Source organism: Equus asinus, chromosome 6 (genome assembly GCF_041296235.1).
Source record: "Equus asinus isolate D_3611 breed Donkey chromosome 6, EquAss-T2T_v2, whole genome shotgun sequence".
Lineage (NCBI taxonomy): Eukaryota > Metazoa > Chordata > Mammalia > Perissodactyla > Equidae > Equus > Equus asinus.
The window spans coordinates 60,992,012-61,008,392 of NC_091795.1; positions in this window are offsets into that span (position 1 = coordinate 60,992,012).

Consider the following 16,381-nt stretch of genomic DNA (forward strand, 5'->3'; position numbering starts at 1 on the left):
CGTGCAAGCTCCCCTTCTGAGAAGCAGCAGAGATCTGCTCTGCTTACAAGTTCGTTTTCAATTAGTGTCTTGGATTTACTCATTTGAAAAGCTTATAGGAAGCCATTATGTGTTAAAGGATTTTAGACAGGTTAGGTATGATTTATAACATAAGGTGAAATTAGACAGGTTTAGTTTGATTAAACAGCACATCTGTTGGGGTGGTGTTGGAAAGATTTATGAAGCAAAATGGTGTCAAAGAGAGAAAAATGAAATAGCTGTGCGTAGCACGAAAGAGAATAAATGGAAGCTATGTGATTTGAGCTACTTAATCACGTCTGTGTCTCTAGCTATCTGAATTCCTAATATATGCTCATTTCATCCTCACAATGATTCTCCAAAATAATCCTGCTGTTCCCATTTACAGAAGAGGAAACTGAGGTTCTGAGAAATTAAATGACTTGCTCAAGGACAAACAGCTGCGCTGAGACAGAGCCATAAATAGAACCTACATTATTGTTGTTGTTTTCTTCCTGTCTCTAAAGTCTGTGCTCTTTCCATGTCTCCATAATGTTCTGCAATGTATTAGCCCATTTCTTTCGACTGCTCACACATGGCAGTGTCTTGGATCTCACCTGAAATGCTGAGGACATTCCAATCTGCCCCAGTACAGAGAATCCAGTTGGAATTCCTCCTTAAAGTGTAGGTTGTCCATAACCTGATGAGGGACTCGTAGGGTAATAAATCAGTCAAGATACAGCTCCTCAGCACCTAATACCCAAGTGCCTCTCCCTGTAAGCACTCATTACAGGTAGACAGACATCTGGCAAACAAATCCCTTCGAATGTTTCCATGTATTATTTACCCCTTGCCTTGCTCCTGAAAGGGTTTCAGTTGGTTTCTCCAGGGAAATGCTATCTAGGGGTTTAATTATCCCTCTTAGAAGTACTAATACTTTCATTCGGATACAGAAGAATTTTGATCTTTACTATTCACCTGGCTGAAAAACCACAACAGCACAAACTGGCACAAACTGTGAGAAAGAAGAGATTGATATTTTTGGTCAGCAAAGTATTCCTGACAATACATAGGCAGCTAATCACTTTGCCTGTCTTTAAGACTGATCTTGCACAATTACTAATTAGAGTGAATTCATTTATCATAAAATGCAGGCCCCAGATTAGAAGGACAACTGGCCTAATTCAGATGAGCTGATCCTTTTATCTGTACTGCCAACATGGTACTCTACTGTTGGCTATGAAAGGAAACTCACAACCACCCTATGAGAATTTACTGAATATTCAAATGATATCAAGGTAAGAACATTATGCTCAAAAAGGTCTTGTCGAATCAGCTTTGGATATCCAAATTAAAAACATTTTTTAAGGAAGACAAATGTTGTAATTACCATATTTGTTTCAAGTATATAGCTTCTAAAATTGAGAGAAAATTGAACGGGATTGTGCTTTCTTTATTTTATTTCTCTAATGTTATTGATTGTGGCACACACCTAACAAACTATTCAAATTTTTTGGTTGTTCTGGAACTTCACAGAATTAAGCATTGTTTAAGGTAAGCAGGCTATTAATCAAGGATTATAAAGTAGATTTAGCGTTATAGGAGGCAGTTCCACTTGGCTGCAGCAATATTTGACCTGTGTATTAAGTTAAATCAAGTTACAGGAAATAACAGCGTAGCATAGCATAGCAAAATCATTCCCTTTATTATCTTGGCATCAATACATAGAACAATTATTTTTCAAACGATCATTTGTAAAATTTTAGCATCACGTTTTGGTGCCATTTTAACTCTACTTGGGGGAAAGTGGCACTGTGTATCCTACTTGGCTAAAGCATTAAAGAAAATCCACTGGCTATGAGCCTCTAGTACTTTCTGCTGGATGTTCCTATTGAAGGATATTCATCACATAGCAGCCCCAAATACTGAATTATTCAATAGACTCTCAGGCAGCTCTTGCTTCAATGGTGAGCATATAGAAAATTATATCTCCCTTTCCCTACCGATGGGCTTGCTTGATTATGGGCTCTGTTTAGTAAAGAAAACAGCCCTACACATTTGACTTCTGCTAGAGCTTGGTGAAGAGATTGTACATAGTATGTTTTGTTTTGTTTTAAGTAATTTGGCACCCTTAATGGTGCCCACTAGCAGTGTTAGAGATAAGTATCTCTCAGCAGTTTTACAGTTACTGACTGCTGTCAGGAGCTATAACTTCACTACGGAAAAAAGTCTCTCTGGGCTGAAATTTGACATGCAAAATCTTAGTCTGAAGGGAGAGAGGAAGGGTGGAGGAAAAACAATGCATTCAGGAGCTTAAGGCGAACTCTTTATGTGCTGGGTAACTTCAGCCATATGGTCCTCCAAAGCCACCCACGATAACTTCATGGTCGAAAGTTTATTTTACATCAGGGAATTCAGAAGAGGGCAACTCAATTTTCTGGCAGATTTATTGCTATGCAAGGAATGACTATTGTGAATAAGTGGAATTTAAAAAAAGTGAAATTTGAACTCTTTTATCATATTTATTATTTTATCACAGATTCTCCCACCTCAGGGTCAATAGTTGGCAAGTTTATAGATCAATCGGCAATATTTTTGTGTTAACATGGTTTGATGCATGCTTAAGTGTCTAGGTTTTACTCTTTAAGAAGTTTAATATTCTATCTAGAGTTATAAAATAAATTACAAAATATAGAGAAAAATACCCCAAAATTGATAATATGCTATAAATCTTTCCTTTTCTCCCATTTATGACTTTACTGTTTCCTCTTGAGATCTCAAAATTCTACTTTATTTCTTCCTCCAATTTCCTCACAAACTACTCTGCTCACCTCCCTGAATCCAGGCATTCAAATGTTGATAAGTCTTAGAAAAGAAAAACAGGGCCATTTTAAGTAAATAAGATTGTTAATAACAAGCCTCTACAAGAGTGTCTAGTCTATGCCCCATTCTCCATGAATGGTATACACATATGTTGTATTATTATTCTTATCATCATTTTTATTATTAAATACAAAAAACCTGCAAACCAAATTAAAACAAAACCCCTGAGTTAGCAAGGTCCAGGCCTAAAGTGAGAGAATGTTTTGTTAATCAATGATGAAACCAAAAGAACTGGGCATCTGCTCTGGGCAGAAGTGCCCTAGTCATCAGGGCTTATATAGTCTTAAGTATGGTGTGTCGACCTGAAGACTCAGTCTCATATTTCCCATGCCTGTACTGGCCAGGACAAGAACATTAGAGACTCCATTCTCAAAGGATAGTCTAGAATTTTCTCCATTACTCCAATCCCCATTCTGAGCACTTGAGAAGGTATGGACCACTCACATGACCACCAAAACATGACTTTCCTGTCTCTTCCATGGCATGTCTCTTCTCTTTACTGCTTAGCACTTGGTATCCTCATTAGAACTGGAGCTCTACCATTGACTCCTAACTGGAGTCTTGCCTAGCTCTTGCCAACACCCTTTCTGCCCCCTATTTTCCTGCTCTGACTGGGCTTTTTTTCTAAATACTGGAGAAATATCCAAACATATTTCCACCTATCTCACTTTCAATATTATCAGTAAGCTGATAATTGTTTTGATGATTCCTCTGTGAAATGGGACCACCTCCTGAATATCGGCTCCACTGTGAGTAAGCTATAGTTTGCCATGCCTATTTAGACGCTGAAAACTGAATAGTTTTCCATTCCACGTGACACTGAGTCCTGTAAGTGGGTCAGTTATTTTAGATAGCCCAGGTTCCAGCTTTCTCCCCTCGCCTCACAGTCTGGAACCAGTCTTAGAATTTCCTTTGCTCTTGGGCAGAGATAGATCCCTGTTTCATCAGATTTGAAACTTATAAAACGTGGGAGGGGGCCTTCTTTTAGAACAAGAATACAAAATTATAAGTGCAAAATCTAGTTTAGAGCCTTGGGAGAGTCCCAAGCAATTAAGGGGATTGACCTAAAGCTTAAGCTTCATTAGCTTTATAGTAAACATACTTGTTTCTCTGAGAATTAAGGGAGAGGCAATAAATGACACCCACATATTTCTATCCTAGAACAGTGTAGTGAACCAAAAATGTAGTTTGTTAAGCCAAAATAATTTTTTAAAGTTTTGACTTTGTAATAATTGTGTACTTACAGAAAAGTTTCAAAAATATTCTTGCTAGTTCCTGTATACCCTTCACGCAGCTTCCTCCAACGTTAATATTTTACATAGCATGGTGTAAGTATCAGAATGAAGTTAACGTTGGTACAATACTATTAACTAAACTCTAGACTTTAGTATTCAGTTTTCATCAGTTTTTCCACTAATGTCCTGTTTATGTTCCAGGAACCAATCCAAGATGACATAGTACATTTCCTTGTGATGTCTTCTTTGTCTGTTCCAACCCATAATATTTCCCGTCTTTCCTTGTCTTTTATGACCTAGAAGAGAACTAGGCAAATATTTTGTAAAATGTCCTCAATTTGGATTTTTCTGATATTTTCTAATGATTAGATTGACGATTTGCAATTTAAGCAAGAATATCAAATAAGTGATAAACTCTTCTTAGTGCATCATATTAAGAGGTACGTGATGTGGACTTGTCTTATAACTGGTGATGTTAATATGATCTCTTGGTTAAGATAGTGTCTGCTGGGTTTCTCCATGTAATATTTCTTCCTTTCAAATTAACAAATATCTTCAAATATTTTATTTCTCTAAAGTTTTGCTCACTAATTTTAGCATCCATCAGTGGGTCATTTTATTAGAACCACTCTGTAGTTCTAATGGTGGTTTGCTGTTATCCTCACTTCTTTTGCATTTATTAATTGGGATTCTTCTGTAAGACAGAAATAATTACTGGAAACAAGATCCACCATTTATTTATTTGTTCAATTATTTATTACACTATGGAAGCATGGATATTTATTTTATTCTATGGGTTATAATCTAGTATTATCATTATTTGGTTGCTCACGTTATTCCAGCTTTGGCCATTGAGAGCTCTTTCACATTGGCTCCTCTGTCAAAAATGATTTTTAAATAATTTTTCTCTTGTATTTTTCAAACACCTTGAAGAAGACCCTCCACAATCAAATTTCTTAAACTCTTTCTGTGTTCCCTCCAATTCAGTGACTTTACATACAATGATTACTTTCACACGGAAGCCCTCAAGCCTCCCCCAATCCTTGTGGCCTCTGTACCAGTGTGCAGCTTGTAGCCCTCCTTCCTTCCTCCTTTGCACTTGATTCTCCATCACAAAAGCCCAAAATTAGTCCTCCATACGAGCCTTGGAAGGTGTGAAGAATGGAGGAGATGAGGCTGGCCAAGCATTTTCTTTAGCTGCCCAACAAACAGGAAAGAATGACAAAGTTTTACACAGCCCATATGCACATACAAGACCTACTAATAAGTCCTAAACAAATTTTATTATCTTTATCTCTCACAACTTACTTTATTGCCTGTTTTAGAAATTAAGAAACTGAGTTTAAGTGATTTGTCTAAAGCAGCACTTCTAGTAAGTGCTCCACATAATGTTATGTCTCACAGAGTTGGGCCAAGACTATTTCAGCTATGTGGGTTGTAAAGAATGATTATGCTTCAAACAGAGGGAAATTAGGGAAGGGGAATTATAGAAGGGCTACCGGATGGGCAACTTCATGAAACTAAACAAGGGATGATTATAAGGAGATTGCCCCAATGCCCCAAATATCAACATCATAAAACTTGTACTTTTAGTATGAGGTTTTGTAAGGATATACTTTAGGGCATAAAAGCACAAAATGAATAAAAAGATTTAAAAAAATCAAGAAAATCAATTCTTAAAACTATCTTTACTTTAGAGAGAAAATTCCATATACTTTCAGTTCTCAGCAGAATTGAAAATTTGGCAGATTTTGATTGAGATCATTTTTTGATGTTTTTGTCAGGGAAGGAGACAGAGTTCTTTAGTTTTGGGTTGAAGATACCTAACGCTTCTTTCAACAATAATGAAAATTGAGCCCTTGATTTTTGAGATCCCTCACTCCAAATTTGGCAAAATGACGGATCACCTAGCAATCCATTTCTTTCAAAAGACATAATTACAATTGTCTTATCCTTAATTGCTTTAGATAATCATGATTTATTTGAATATGTTGTAAGCATACAGTGATTTATGCTTATTCATCATAATGGTTTTTGGGGCAAGCCAAATATATATATATATATATATATATAATGTACGTTTACATTTTATTGTGTAAAATATTCAAATGTTCCTTTCAATGCCCATCCTATGCGTGTTGCTTGTAAAGAGTGGATGGTATTGGCACTTATTTCCATAGGCCATCAACTGGGAAGGCTGAAAATGCTAAAGTTTCATGAGGAGACTATCAAAGTTCAGAGAAAAATATTAAGAAATGAAGAAGAAAAATAAGTTATGATGCTATATTACATAAAATTCACAAGAGAAATGTTTGAGACACACCGTATCACATCATAAGGTACGCATATGTGATACCTACATGTGTGGGAAATGTCATAGATTCCAAAATGAAAGAAAATAATAGCTGTCTTCTTTGGCTTCCTAGAATTGTCGCTTCCCCATAGACACACATCATCTTCAGGATTAGAGCCGGATTTCAGAGGAGTGTGATTTAAGCTGGATTAGGTCTGTGAGGGATTTATGTAAGAAAAGCATTTAAAATGCATCTTAAGGAATAATATAAAGACTTGGGCATTTTGAAATGACAGTGTGGAAGTGAAGAGCATGTAAGATTTTCAGGCAGGGGGAAGAACTTAAATAGTGGGGAAACACGGGACGTATACAAGTAGAGGTCAGTATAAAGAGAAATAAGTTTAGGAAAGCAAGATCTAATTAGGCTGCCAAACTACAGAAATTTGCACTTTATTCTATAAGCAGAGAAAAATCATTGAGATTTTCTTTTTTTGAATAGTGGAAGAACATGGTAAGAAATGTACTGTAAAAATGTGAATTTTACACTAAGATAGATTGGAGGGGGAAGATATTACAAGCAGGAAGAATACTTAGAAGGTTAGTCCAGGTGTGAGATAATAAATATTTTAAATATTTATTGGTTAAAGAGTGGAATGAGCAAGATGAATGAGTAAAGCATCACTAAGTTAAAATCTGCAGGGAGGAGCTGTTTGTGAGTTAGTAAGTTTTTTCTTAAGAAACTAGAAAGTTATTTTTTTCATATTGACAAGAAAAATTGAATCCATCAAAAGATCTGAAAGCCTTTCGTGTAGTTTTCACAGATCATTTAAAATATGTATTTAAGAAACATATTTTACAAATGGATAAAAGTCAACTGTTTTTTAAGGGGATAGTAAAATTGACTTGTATGTACAACCCATATTGATATTTTTATTCTGAATCTGTAATATGTGGTACTTTTCCTCTGTACTATTCATTTCCATTTTAGCATGTATTTAGATGTAGTTTCACTGAAATGTCAATTATATCTCTGACAATTTAACTTTCTTATTTGTTTATTGTGTAACTATAATTATATAGTAATTCATTCAAGATAGGAAAGAAACAATCTTTGTACTGTTTATTTCCCCTGGCACCTAGAATAGTTGGTTAGCTATAGTAGATTAATTAATATGTGCTTATGTTTTTAATTAACAGATTGAACCAAAGATTGGGTCAATGTAGATGAGTATGAAACTTTCAGTGTAGTAGGTATAGCAGCAGTAATTGGATATTTTTCTTTGAAGTTGTCCCAAACTTTACAAATGTTGATGTTTTAAAAAATGCTGTTTTATTTCAAAAGAAATCTTTATTCTCTTTTGTGAAAGAGAATTCATGAGAGAAACGAAGTATTATATTTCCATTTCTGAGTCTAATCGTATGGATCAGGAGTGATGACTCTGACAGGTCAAATGGAAAGCTAACATTTTGAAACTCCTTACAAGAAGAGTGAGTTTTCTAAGCTTCCTACAAAAGGAATGTTAGACATCAGGATCAAACTCCTTAGCATCAGGAAGCTAAAACAACGTAACACCATATGGATACAAGTATATGCCTACTAAACTCTGTTGATATATGCCTACATTCTTTAAACATATACATATATATATATATACCTTCTATCTGCTGGTGGCTCTGGAGATGCAAAATAACATAGATCTTATATTTTATATGGAGGAACTTTATTAAACCACTTGGTTTGAAATAGCTAAATGATAAACCTCCTTGGGTACACAGTAATGATCTCAAAATCATTAATCCATAAAAAATGCAAATATATACTTTCCTTAGAAGAAAGGCAATTTGATGTCACTGTTCCCTCTTTCCCATATGTAGCATTCATTGACTAGCACTAGCACAAGCATCTGCCCCCAAAACTAGTTACTTTACACTAAGCCACCATCACTCTGACCTCCAAAACATTGTTAGGTAGTATTCTTGGCCTCTTTTTACATATTATACAAACTGAATTGGCAAAACTATCCCCTTACAGACCTGGAACAAAAGAAGCCTGTATTCCAAGGATTTACCAGGTACAAAAATCATATGAAGTGCTGTTGGATTTATGTATACAAGTCACTGTTGTTTTTCTTAAAGAGCTTCCAAAATAGCAGAGATAAAGTATGTATGTATATCACTGTGATATAAAGCAGAAGATGCTAATATGAGTAGGTCATTTGATTAGAAGTGATAATAAATGCTATAACATTTCAAAGAAGAAAGGTATCAACTCCAGGTGGGCTTATCAAACAAGAGTCCCTAGAAAAAGGAGGAGTTGAGCTACCAAAGTCTGGCAGGATTTAGAAAGTTAAACATTAGGAGGTTGGAAACTGTAAGCTGAGAGAATAACAAGGCTGTCACAAATGTGGCAACATATAATCAGATTTGGAGTCTTGAAAGAGCTAGGGCTACTCGTGCTGCATTCCAAGCATTCACAGATTTAGATTTTGAATAGTTACTTTGGGCCTCAACTACACCTGATGCCATACTCCACAATTCAATTTTGACCTCTTCATTTACCTGCCTTACATGCCACTTCTTATGTGCATCTTGGCTTGCCTCACCAGCTTGATGCCCTATTCAGTCCCTCCTTCTTTGACCATGGCTCCTGTTTGTAATGGCTTTCCACCTTATAATACTTATCCTTGAAGCACTTCTTCTGCCCACTGTCCTACAGCAACCTCATAGCTATGATGGAATGGCATTTATTATGTTCAAGTGATGCTAAATTGATTAATTTGTTGAGATGAGAAAATTTGTGTAGTTGGGTAGTGAAAAACAAGATTGGAAAGTTAAGGGAAAACAGTAGAAGAAACCAAGTCATGCAGATTTCACTCAACAGGTCATAATTACCCCAATTTTTTTGTCATGCTTTCCTACCACCTATACTATGATTTGCTTATTTTTCCTTTAAATTCACTCATTTTAAAAATTTGATATTCATCCTAAGCAAAATTGCCCACATAATCATTGTTTGAAGAGATAATTAAATTTTTTATGCCCATTCTTATAGATATACAACTATTAAAATTAATTATTTCTCCATTTTTAACCCATGTTATGTGTTCCATTCTTTGGTAAATACTATTGTAATTAACGGGCAGCTCTTAAAGCTTTAACCAGAGAATTTTAGTAAGATTAACTTTATGGTGGTATACAGGATGATTACTGATGAGATAATAGAAAATTAAGGTAAATATATAATTACGAGTTCATATAGACCCATATTGGAATCTTCACTGAGGGAATAAAAAGAAGAAAATAATGCAAGACATCTGATAGGAAATCAATAGGTCTTATTGATAACCTGAAATGGTTGGCAAGTTTAAAGGGTGAGAATGATGACAAATTTTGAGTCTTGGCACCTGGAAAGATGATGGTACAATTAATAAAAATGGCATTGTCTGGAGGAGTACTGGTTTGTGGGAAAAGACAATTACTTTAGTTTTGGGCTTATTAAACTAAGGATCTGGTGGACAGGATGCTGAAAGTCAGGGACTAGAGTTCCTGACTATGTTGACCTGGGTGTCAGTTGCCTAGTTGTAACTATGAGAGTAGCTGAAGTCTCTGAGGGAGAATATGTAGAGGGAAAATAGTAGATGATTGAAGAGGGAACCTTGAAGGGAGGCCTATATTTATTGTGTAGAAGGAAGAGCAAGAGGCAGCAATGGTGACAGAGATGCAATGATCAATGATGTAAGGGAAGAATCAGTATAGTGTGTTTATATTACATACAGTGAACACGAATATCATCTAAAAATGGAGTAGTGGCTAAAAACTAAACGCCTTATTATTTTGTGAGCATTTGAGAATGTTCAGAATGCTTTTTTAACAAATTGTGTGTCATGATGGTAAGGAAAGGGATCTGGTCAGGAGGTAAATTTGATCAAACACAGCATCTAGAAAAGTTGGTAACAGGCACCTCGTGATGAGGATATCTAAGAGCGAATGGCCTGACAAATGGACTATCGTTCAGGCATAGAAGAATGAATGAGTGGGACAGGAAATAGTTTGGCTTCAGTTGGGGAAGATATAAGGTAATGGGAATGTAATGAGGGTAAGACACTATCACGGTTTGAGGAAGATAGGGATTCAGTAAGCAGTGTTAGTATACAAGATTGAGGCTTGGTCAATGGAACAAGGCTCACTTGCAGTTCTTAAAACTGAGAAATAAGGCTAAGACTATCAACAAGTTTGACTTAATACTAACTGCTTGGGATGCTGAACTAAGACTTTTTTTTTCACTAAAGAGATTTCCCCAGAACCTGGAATGGGATTTAGAAGAGAGGTAAGAATCATACAACTTTCCATGGGGAAGAGGATTCTGCATAAGCTGGAGATCCAACCTGGGGATTCATTATTTTATTTTGTCCTCATAACAACTTGAAAGAGGATAGATAGTATCAGAACCAGAAATAGAAACTGCATTTTAAAATTCTTTTTGTGATGCTCACAAGCATAGTGATGTCAAGGGAAATGAAGGAGACCATTCATTTATGCTGGTTAATTCCTGTTGATGATCTCAAGGAGAGTAGATTCATGGGAATCTGGACAAAAAACTTCACAGAAGTTCACAGAAGTGAGGGTGTGAGGGTTCCCCCATGGGGTGAGAAAATATGCTAATACATTAACAAATAATTAGTAAGCATTTCCAAAATGTTCTTGAAACCCACAAAAAAGCTGTGTTTTTGGGGATAACTCTAGTACTGTTTATTTAAAACTTAAAATAGCACTGATATAATCATTTCTAAAAGAAAATCTAACTTGCTTATGTCAATCCATCTGCGTTTTTCTGTGAGGTAGAATAGTAATTGCCCCATTACTCCTGTTGCATTACTCGTTTCAATGCGTGTTTTTTAATCAAGTGCCCACAAGATGAACTGCCAAAAGTTAAACTACGTTTCTCTGTACTTTGTGGTTTAGTGAAAGTTCTTTTCCTTCCAGGAAGAGTGTTGACTTCACAACCGCTGGAACCAGAGCTGTGCCCTAATGTTTTGTGCTTGCCTTGAGTTAGTTACAGAAAAGGGGGGAGATACGCTGCCTCTTTGGTGCCCCCATTGAGCCTTATGTAAGGTAATATAATAAAGCAACATGTGTTACATGTTTCGACCACTGTCTAATAACAAACCCTATAAATGCAGATGGTCCTCAAGTTCTTCAAGATTCCACTTGTCCTTGGTGAGCCCAGAGCCCATTTATAGATCCCAGGTAAAATCCCCTGCTCCTAGGCCACCAGCATCCCAATCTTGATCCTTTGATGAGAAGTGTGATCTCAAATTACTTGTTCTAACCTGGTTGGTTCTCTCACCTCTTCTAGCTTCCATTGATGTCATGCACCTGCTAAAAACCTGTTTGGGGGCAAGAGGAGTTGGTGTAAAAGTTACAATTCCATAACACCCCTAATTCCAGCTTCTCTGATTACCCACCAACTGAGCTGCTTATACATTTTCTAAGGGGAGGTTGGACCAATTTTACGTAGAACAGGGAATACAGGGATGAACTAATGTATGTTTTCCAATATGACTGGGCCCGAAGAATGATGAGAGTCTATAAAATATGTTTTGTCAATTTGGTCCTTGTGGTTGTATGGCGTCTAGACTATTAGCAAGAATTAAGCATGTGAATTTTGACCATGAAAACAAACTGCTTCTGAATTCTCCCATCAGTGGGATATTAGTTGTGCCTGGGTATAAGGCGTCAGTAAAAGACACACACTGACGGGAGATTTTACAGAGTGCCAAAGCCATGCCAAATTTATTTCTTTTAATTGTGTTCCCTATTCCCTTTTTATGAGTATACCCATATAAAATGGTACATAATATTTAATGAATACAGGCCTATAAGATCTTCTGGATTTAAATTCTAAGTATGCACATGAATGGAGTTCAATAAAATTATTTGATTGGTGCAAAGGAATGCACATACAGATGCTTTCCCACTTCTTTGCAGGTTAATTTTTTTTAAACACAGAATCTGCTATGGGAACACAGTAATTAATATTGCCTGTCTCACAAGCAAAGTCTGCTCACCAAATTTACAGCTAAAAACGCAGCTCCAATCACTTCTTACTGTGTCTTAACATCATGTTTTTCATCCCTATCTCATTCTTTTGTTAATTAAATAAGATTTGTTATTTTATGGCTTACAATTCAAAGAGCTTTAGTACAAAATTCAAAGTCTTTGTACTACTTTTATATTGAAAAAGAAACAATTTAGTTTAGCAAGAGATTACGTGCAGAGAGTAATAGGGCTTTGAAATAATGTTACATTTCTATTTCAAGTTATTCCTCTTACTGTCTTTTTTTTCCCTATTAAACTGTAATCAGAGTAGAGAATGCCTTTTATAAATGGTTTAAATGCCAGGAAATGATCACTAGGAAATGCAAAGGTTGATAAACAGCATTTGTGCAGATGGGTTAACTATCGAGTAAAAGTCCACTGATGTATTTTAATAATACACATTCAATTATAACTCACCTGGGCCAGACCATGCAGTCATCAAATGACAAGTGCAACATGCGTACTTGCTCTTTTAACAGACAGCATATATGCCCTCTTCAACTGCTTTGTTCAAACAATACCACGTGATTGTATGTCAAAGCTTGTTTTTAAGTTCCCTAACTACTCTTCATTGATTTAGCGGTCTAGGCTACATGACCTTCAGGGTTTTTCCCCAAGTGTTCTTGCCTAAACTTGAAATTTTAATTTATTTCACCTACTGAAAACCAAGTTCAGTGCTGTGAATTGAGACTCAATTTTTAAGCAGAATATCTATTGAAGATATAGAAGTAAAATAGAAATAAATGCTTCTTGAAACCAGAAGATGCAATCCTTTGAATAGTTTTGTGAAAAAAACCCATTTCCTATACCATTCGCATTTAGATAAAAGCATTTTGCTTAAATGCCTGAAAGTATCTTTGGTGAAGCAAGAGTAAAAATCTTCTCAGAAACACTAGTAATATAAAACCAGGAATAGATGAATTCTCCTCTAGCTGGTTGGTCCGTCAGATCAGTTGAGCACACAGCTCAGAGTAGTACATAGAAGTATAGCCATCTTGCTTCTGAGAACAGATGTATTCAACAAAGAGAAGCTTTTATTCCTTTACATGAGCTTAGAGGTGGAATCAACCTTGCACAGCCTGGCAAGCCCGATCAGACCTTCAGACTATATGTTGTATAATAATGAGTCGCATTACAGACATCTCTAAATGGGACCCAAGCAGAGCAGAAGTTGACAGCCAGTGAATTTCTTTGTCCGTTTCTTTGAATCTCTGCAAGTTTACTACTTGGTCTAACATCTTTTGTTCTGTTTTTGATATAGGAAGGATGAAAAGTACTCCTTTCTGTAGGCTAATAATAGTAGGGAATGGCGGCATAGTATCTGCTTCTACCTTGGGCCTCATAAAGAAGACTATGTGTCCCATTCTTGTTATTCCTCAAAAGGAGCTTAAGTACTTCCTGCCTCATCCATTGCTTTATTCTTCATTAGTTACTTCCTTCCTGCATTGTTTAGTGCCTCATATTTTTCCTCTTTTCCTCTGTGATATGTCTGTTCCTTGGATCCAAAGATAGATTTGGTGTCCCCGGGTTTACACTTAAACTCTCTGCTGAATGACATTTGTACTCACCTTTTTGCTTCATGAAGTTCAACATTCCTGCCCCAGGACCTAAGCCCTTTTCAAAACTGCTTAGCCAGAACTATAACTGAGATACTCCAGCCTTCCTTAAATTTGAAGGTTGGCAAACTATAGCCTTTGGGCCAAAAGTGGGCCACAGCCTGTTATTGTAAATAAATATTTTATTGGAACACAGCCATGCTCATCTGTTTACATATTGTCTATGTATGGCTAATTTTGTACTATGATAGCTGAGTTGAGTAGTTAAAACAGAGACCATAGGCCTGCAAAACTTCTTTATAGAAAAAGTGTGCCAACTCCTGCTCTAGAGGGTTTGGATAAGAAGCCACAGAGCTGAAATTTTTTCCCCCTCAATGTAGGGAATACTGTCAAGTCTCCTCTTATACAGAGGAGGATATTCCTAGGCTAAAAATGAACTCCACTTTTTCTTAAAATAATTATTAGATTATACATCCAGTTCTAGATCATAATTGTATTCCCTATGTCTTGTACTTACATATTTTGTGCTTCTAACTAAATTATTTTTGCTTAATCATTGAGAAAGCATTCATCATATTAATAAGAATTAGGGCAATCTTTCTATTCAACTGGCTTATAGTAAATTGAATACAAGAGCAATTTTTTTATCAGGAACTTTCACAGAAAAACTTGTGTTTCTGCTTCCTATTAAAATTTAGAAGACAACCTGGGTCTGCGTTCCCGATTGACAGTTTATTGGGGCTGAGTAGCTACTGCCCCATCGAGGTAAGCCTGTGCCTCCAGCATGCCCTGATCATCAAAACTCATTCCATGTACGCACATGCACTTATCATTCTGGCTCAAGTCATTACTCTTGTGGGCATGTAAGTGTGGAATGATCTCTGCTCTAGTTTTCAGCATTTGCTGAACATATGCAGAGCCACACGTGCCAGGGCTGTTGTTCTAAAGGGATATTTTAGAGCAATCCTAGGTTTCATACCTATTCTAATTTATGAAAGCCAAATTTTGGCCTCTTGGGATCACAAATAAGCTTGATGCCTAGCTTCCAATCAAACCAAGGCACTTATGAAGAGGATGCTAAGCAGAGCCAGAACTCTGAAATATTCGACTTGGCTATAAAAATCTTTTGTTCTCATAAGCAAAGAAGAAATAGGAACCATTAAGGCCAACCCAGCAAAGATGTGTTTTATTAGCAGGACAGAGTAGAAAATGGGACACAATGAACATGAGTATTTATGGCTGAGAAAGTCTCAGAAAGCCTACAAAGAATAAGAGAGCAGATGTGCTGCCTGAGGCACCCCAAAATAAAGTACTCTCATTGTTCCTCTGAGTAAGCAAGAGATTATGCAGGGAATCTATAGAGTTTTTCTGATCCTTGCTCAGTGGAGAACGGCTCTGTGGTCTCCAAAGGGGCACAGACTGCTTCACTTGGTGGCCTTTCATTTATTCCTTCCACTTTTGCCAGCTCATCAATGTGGTTCTTATTGCTCATTCATCAGCTTGGTTTAGGCAGGAGGGTGTATAGGGGGGAGGGAAGCGTGTGGGAGTGAACTCTTTTGCCTGTTTGGGGGAGATAAGCCCTGCAAAGTGACAATGAAGGCAAGAGGATTAGAGTAAGGGAGAGCTACAGGGCATCAGGGAGATAGAAAAAAAAAAGCAAGAGAGAATGTTTCTGACTCATTTTCAATAATCAATGTATATTGTCTTTAACTAATTGGAAGTAAGGCCAAGTCTAACTCTCTCTCTCTCTCTCTGCCCACCCTCTCTCCTTCCTCTTCTCTTTCTCCCCCTCTCTCTCCCTCTCTATCTTTCTCCCTCCCAGTCTTTGTCACACACAGATGCATACACATAAACACATAATTTTTGTAGAGCAGAAGAGAACTAAATATCAAATAGAGAAGAAAAAGGAAAACCCAGCCTCAGTGATAAGTAGAAGTTTAATGTTTTCTGGTTGAAATCAGAAGAGAGAAAACAGAATAGTCAGGGTGCATATTTTTGTCAACATTTTGTCAATTTTTTAGGTAAAATATTTTCCCTTGTTCATTAAATGATGCTAATACAGCTTTACTATGTCAGGATGAAGATTCCTCATCCATTATGGAGGAACCCATCCTTTGATTCTCAAAGGGTGGGAATTTGTCTTTTTTTTATTAACAGAACTTGCTTGTCTGCTTCTACTCATGCGTGTATTTCTAGTATCTGTCTATAGAACTAAGGTTTTTGAAACTTCTTGTGTTATTTTATAATTATTCTGCTCAACTGTGTATATTTCTTGCTGCACAAGTATCTAAGAATAATAAATGAAATGCTATAGGATG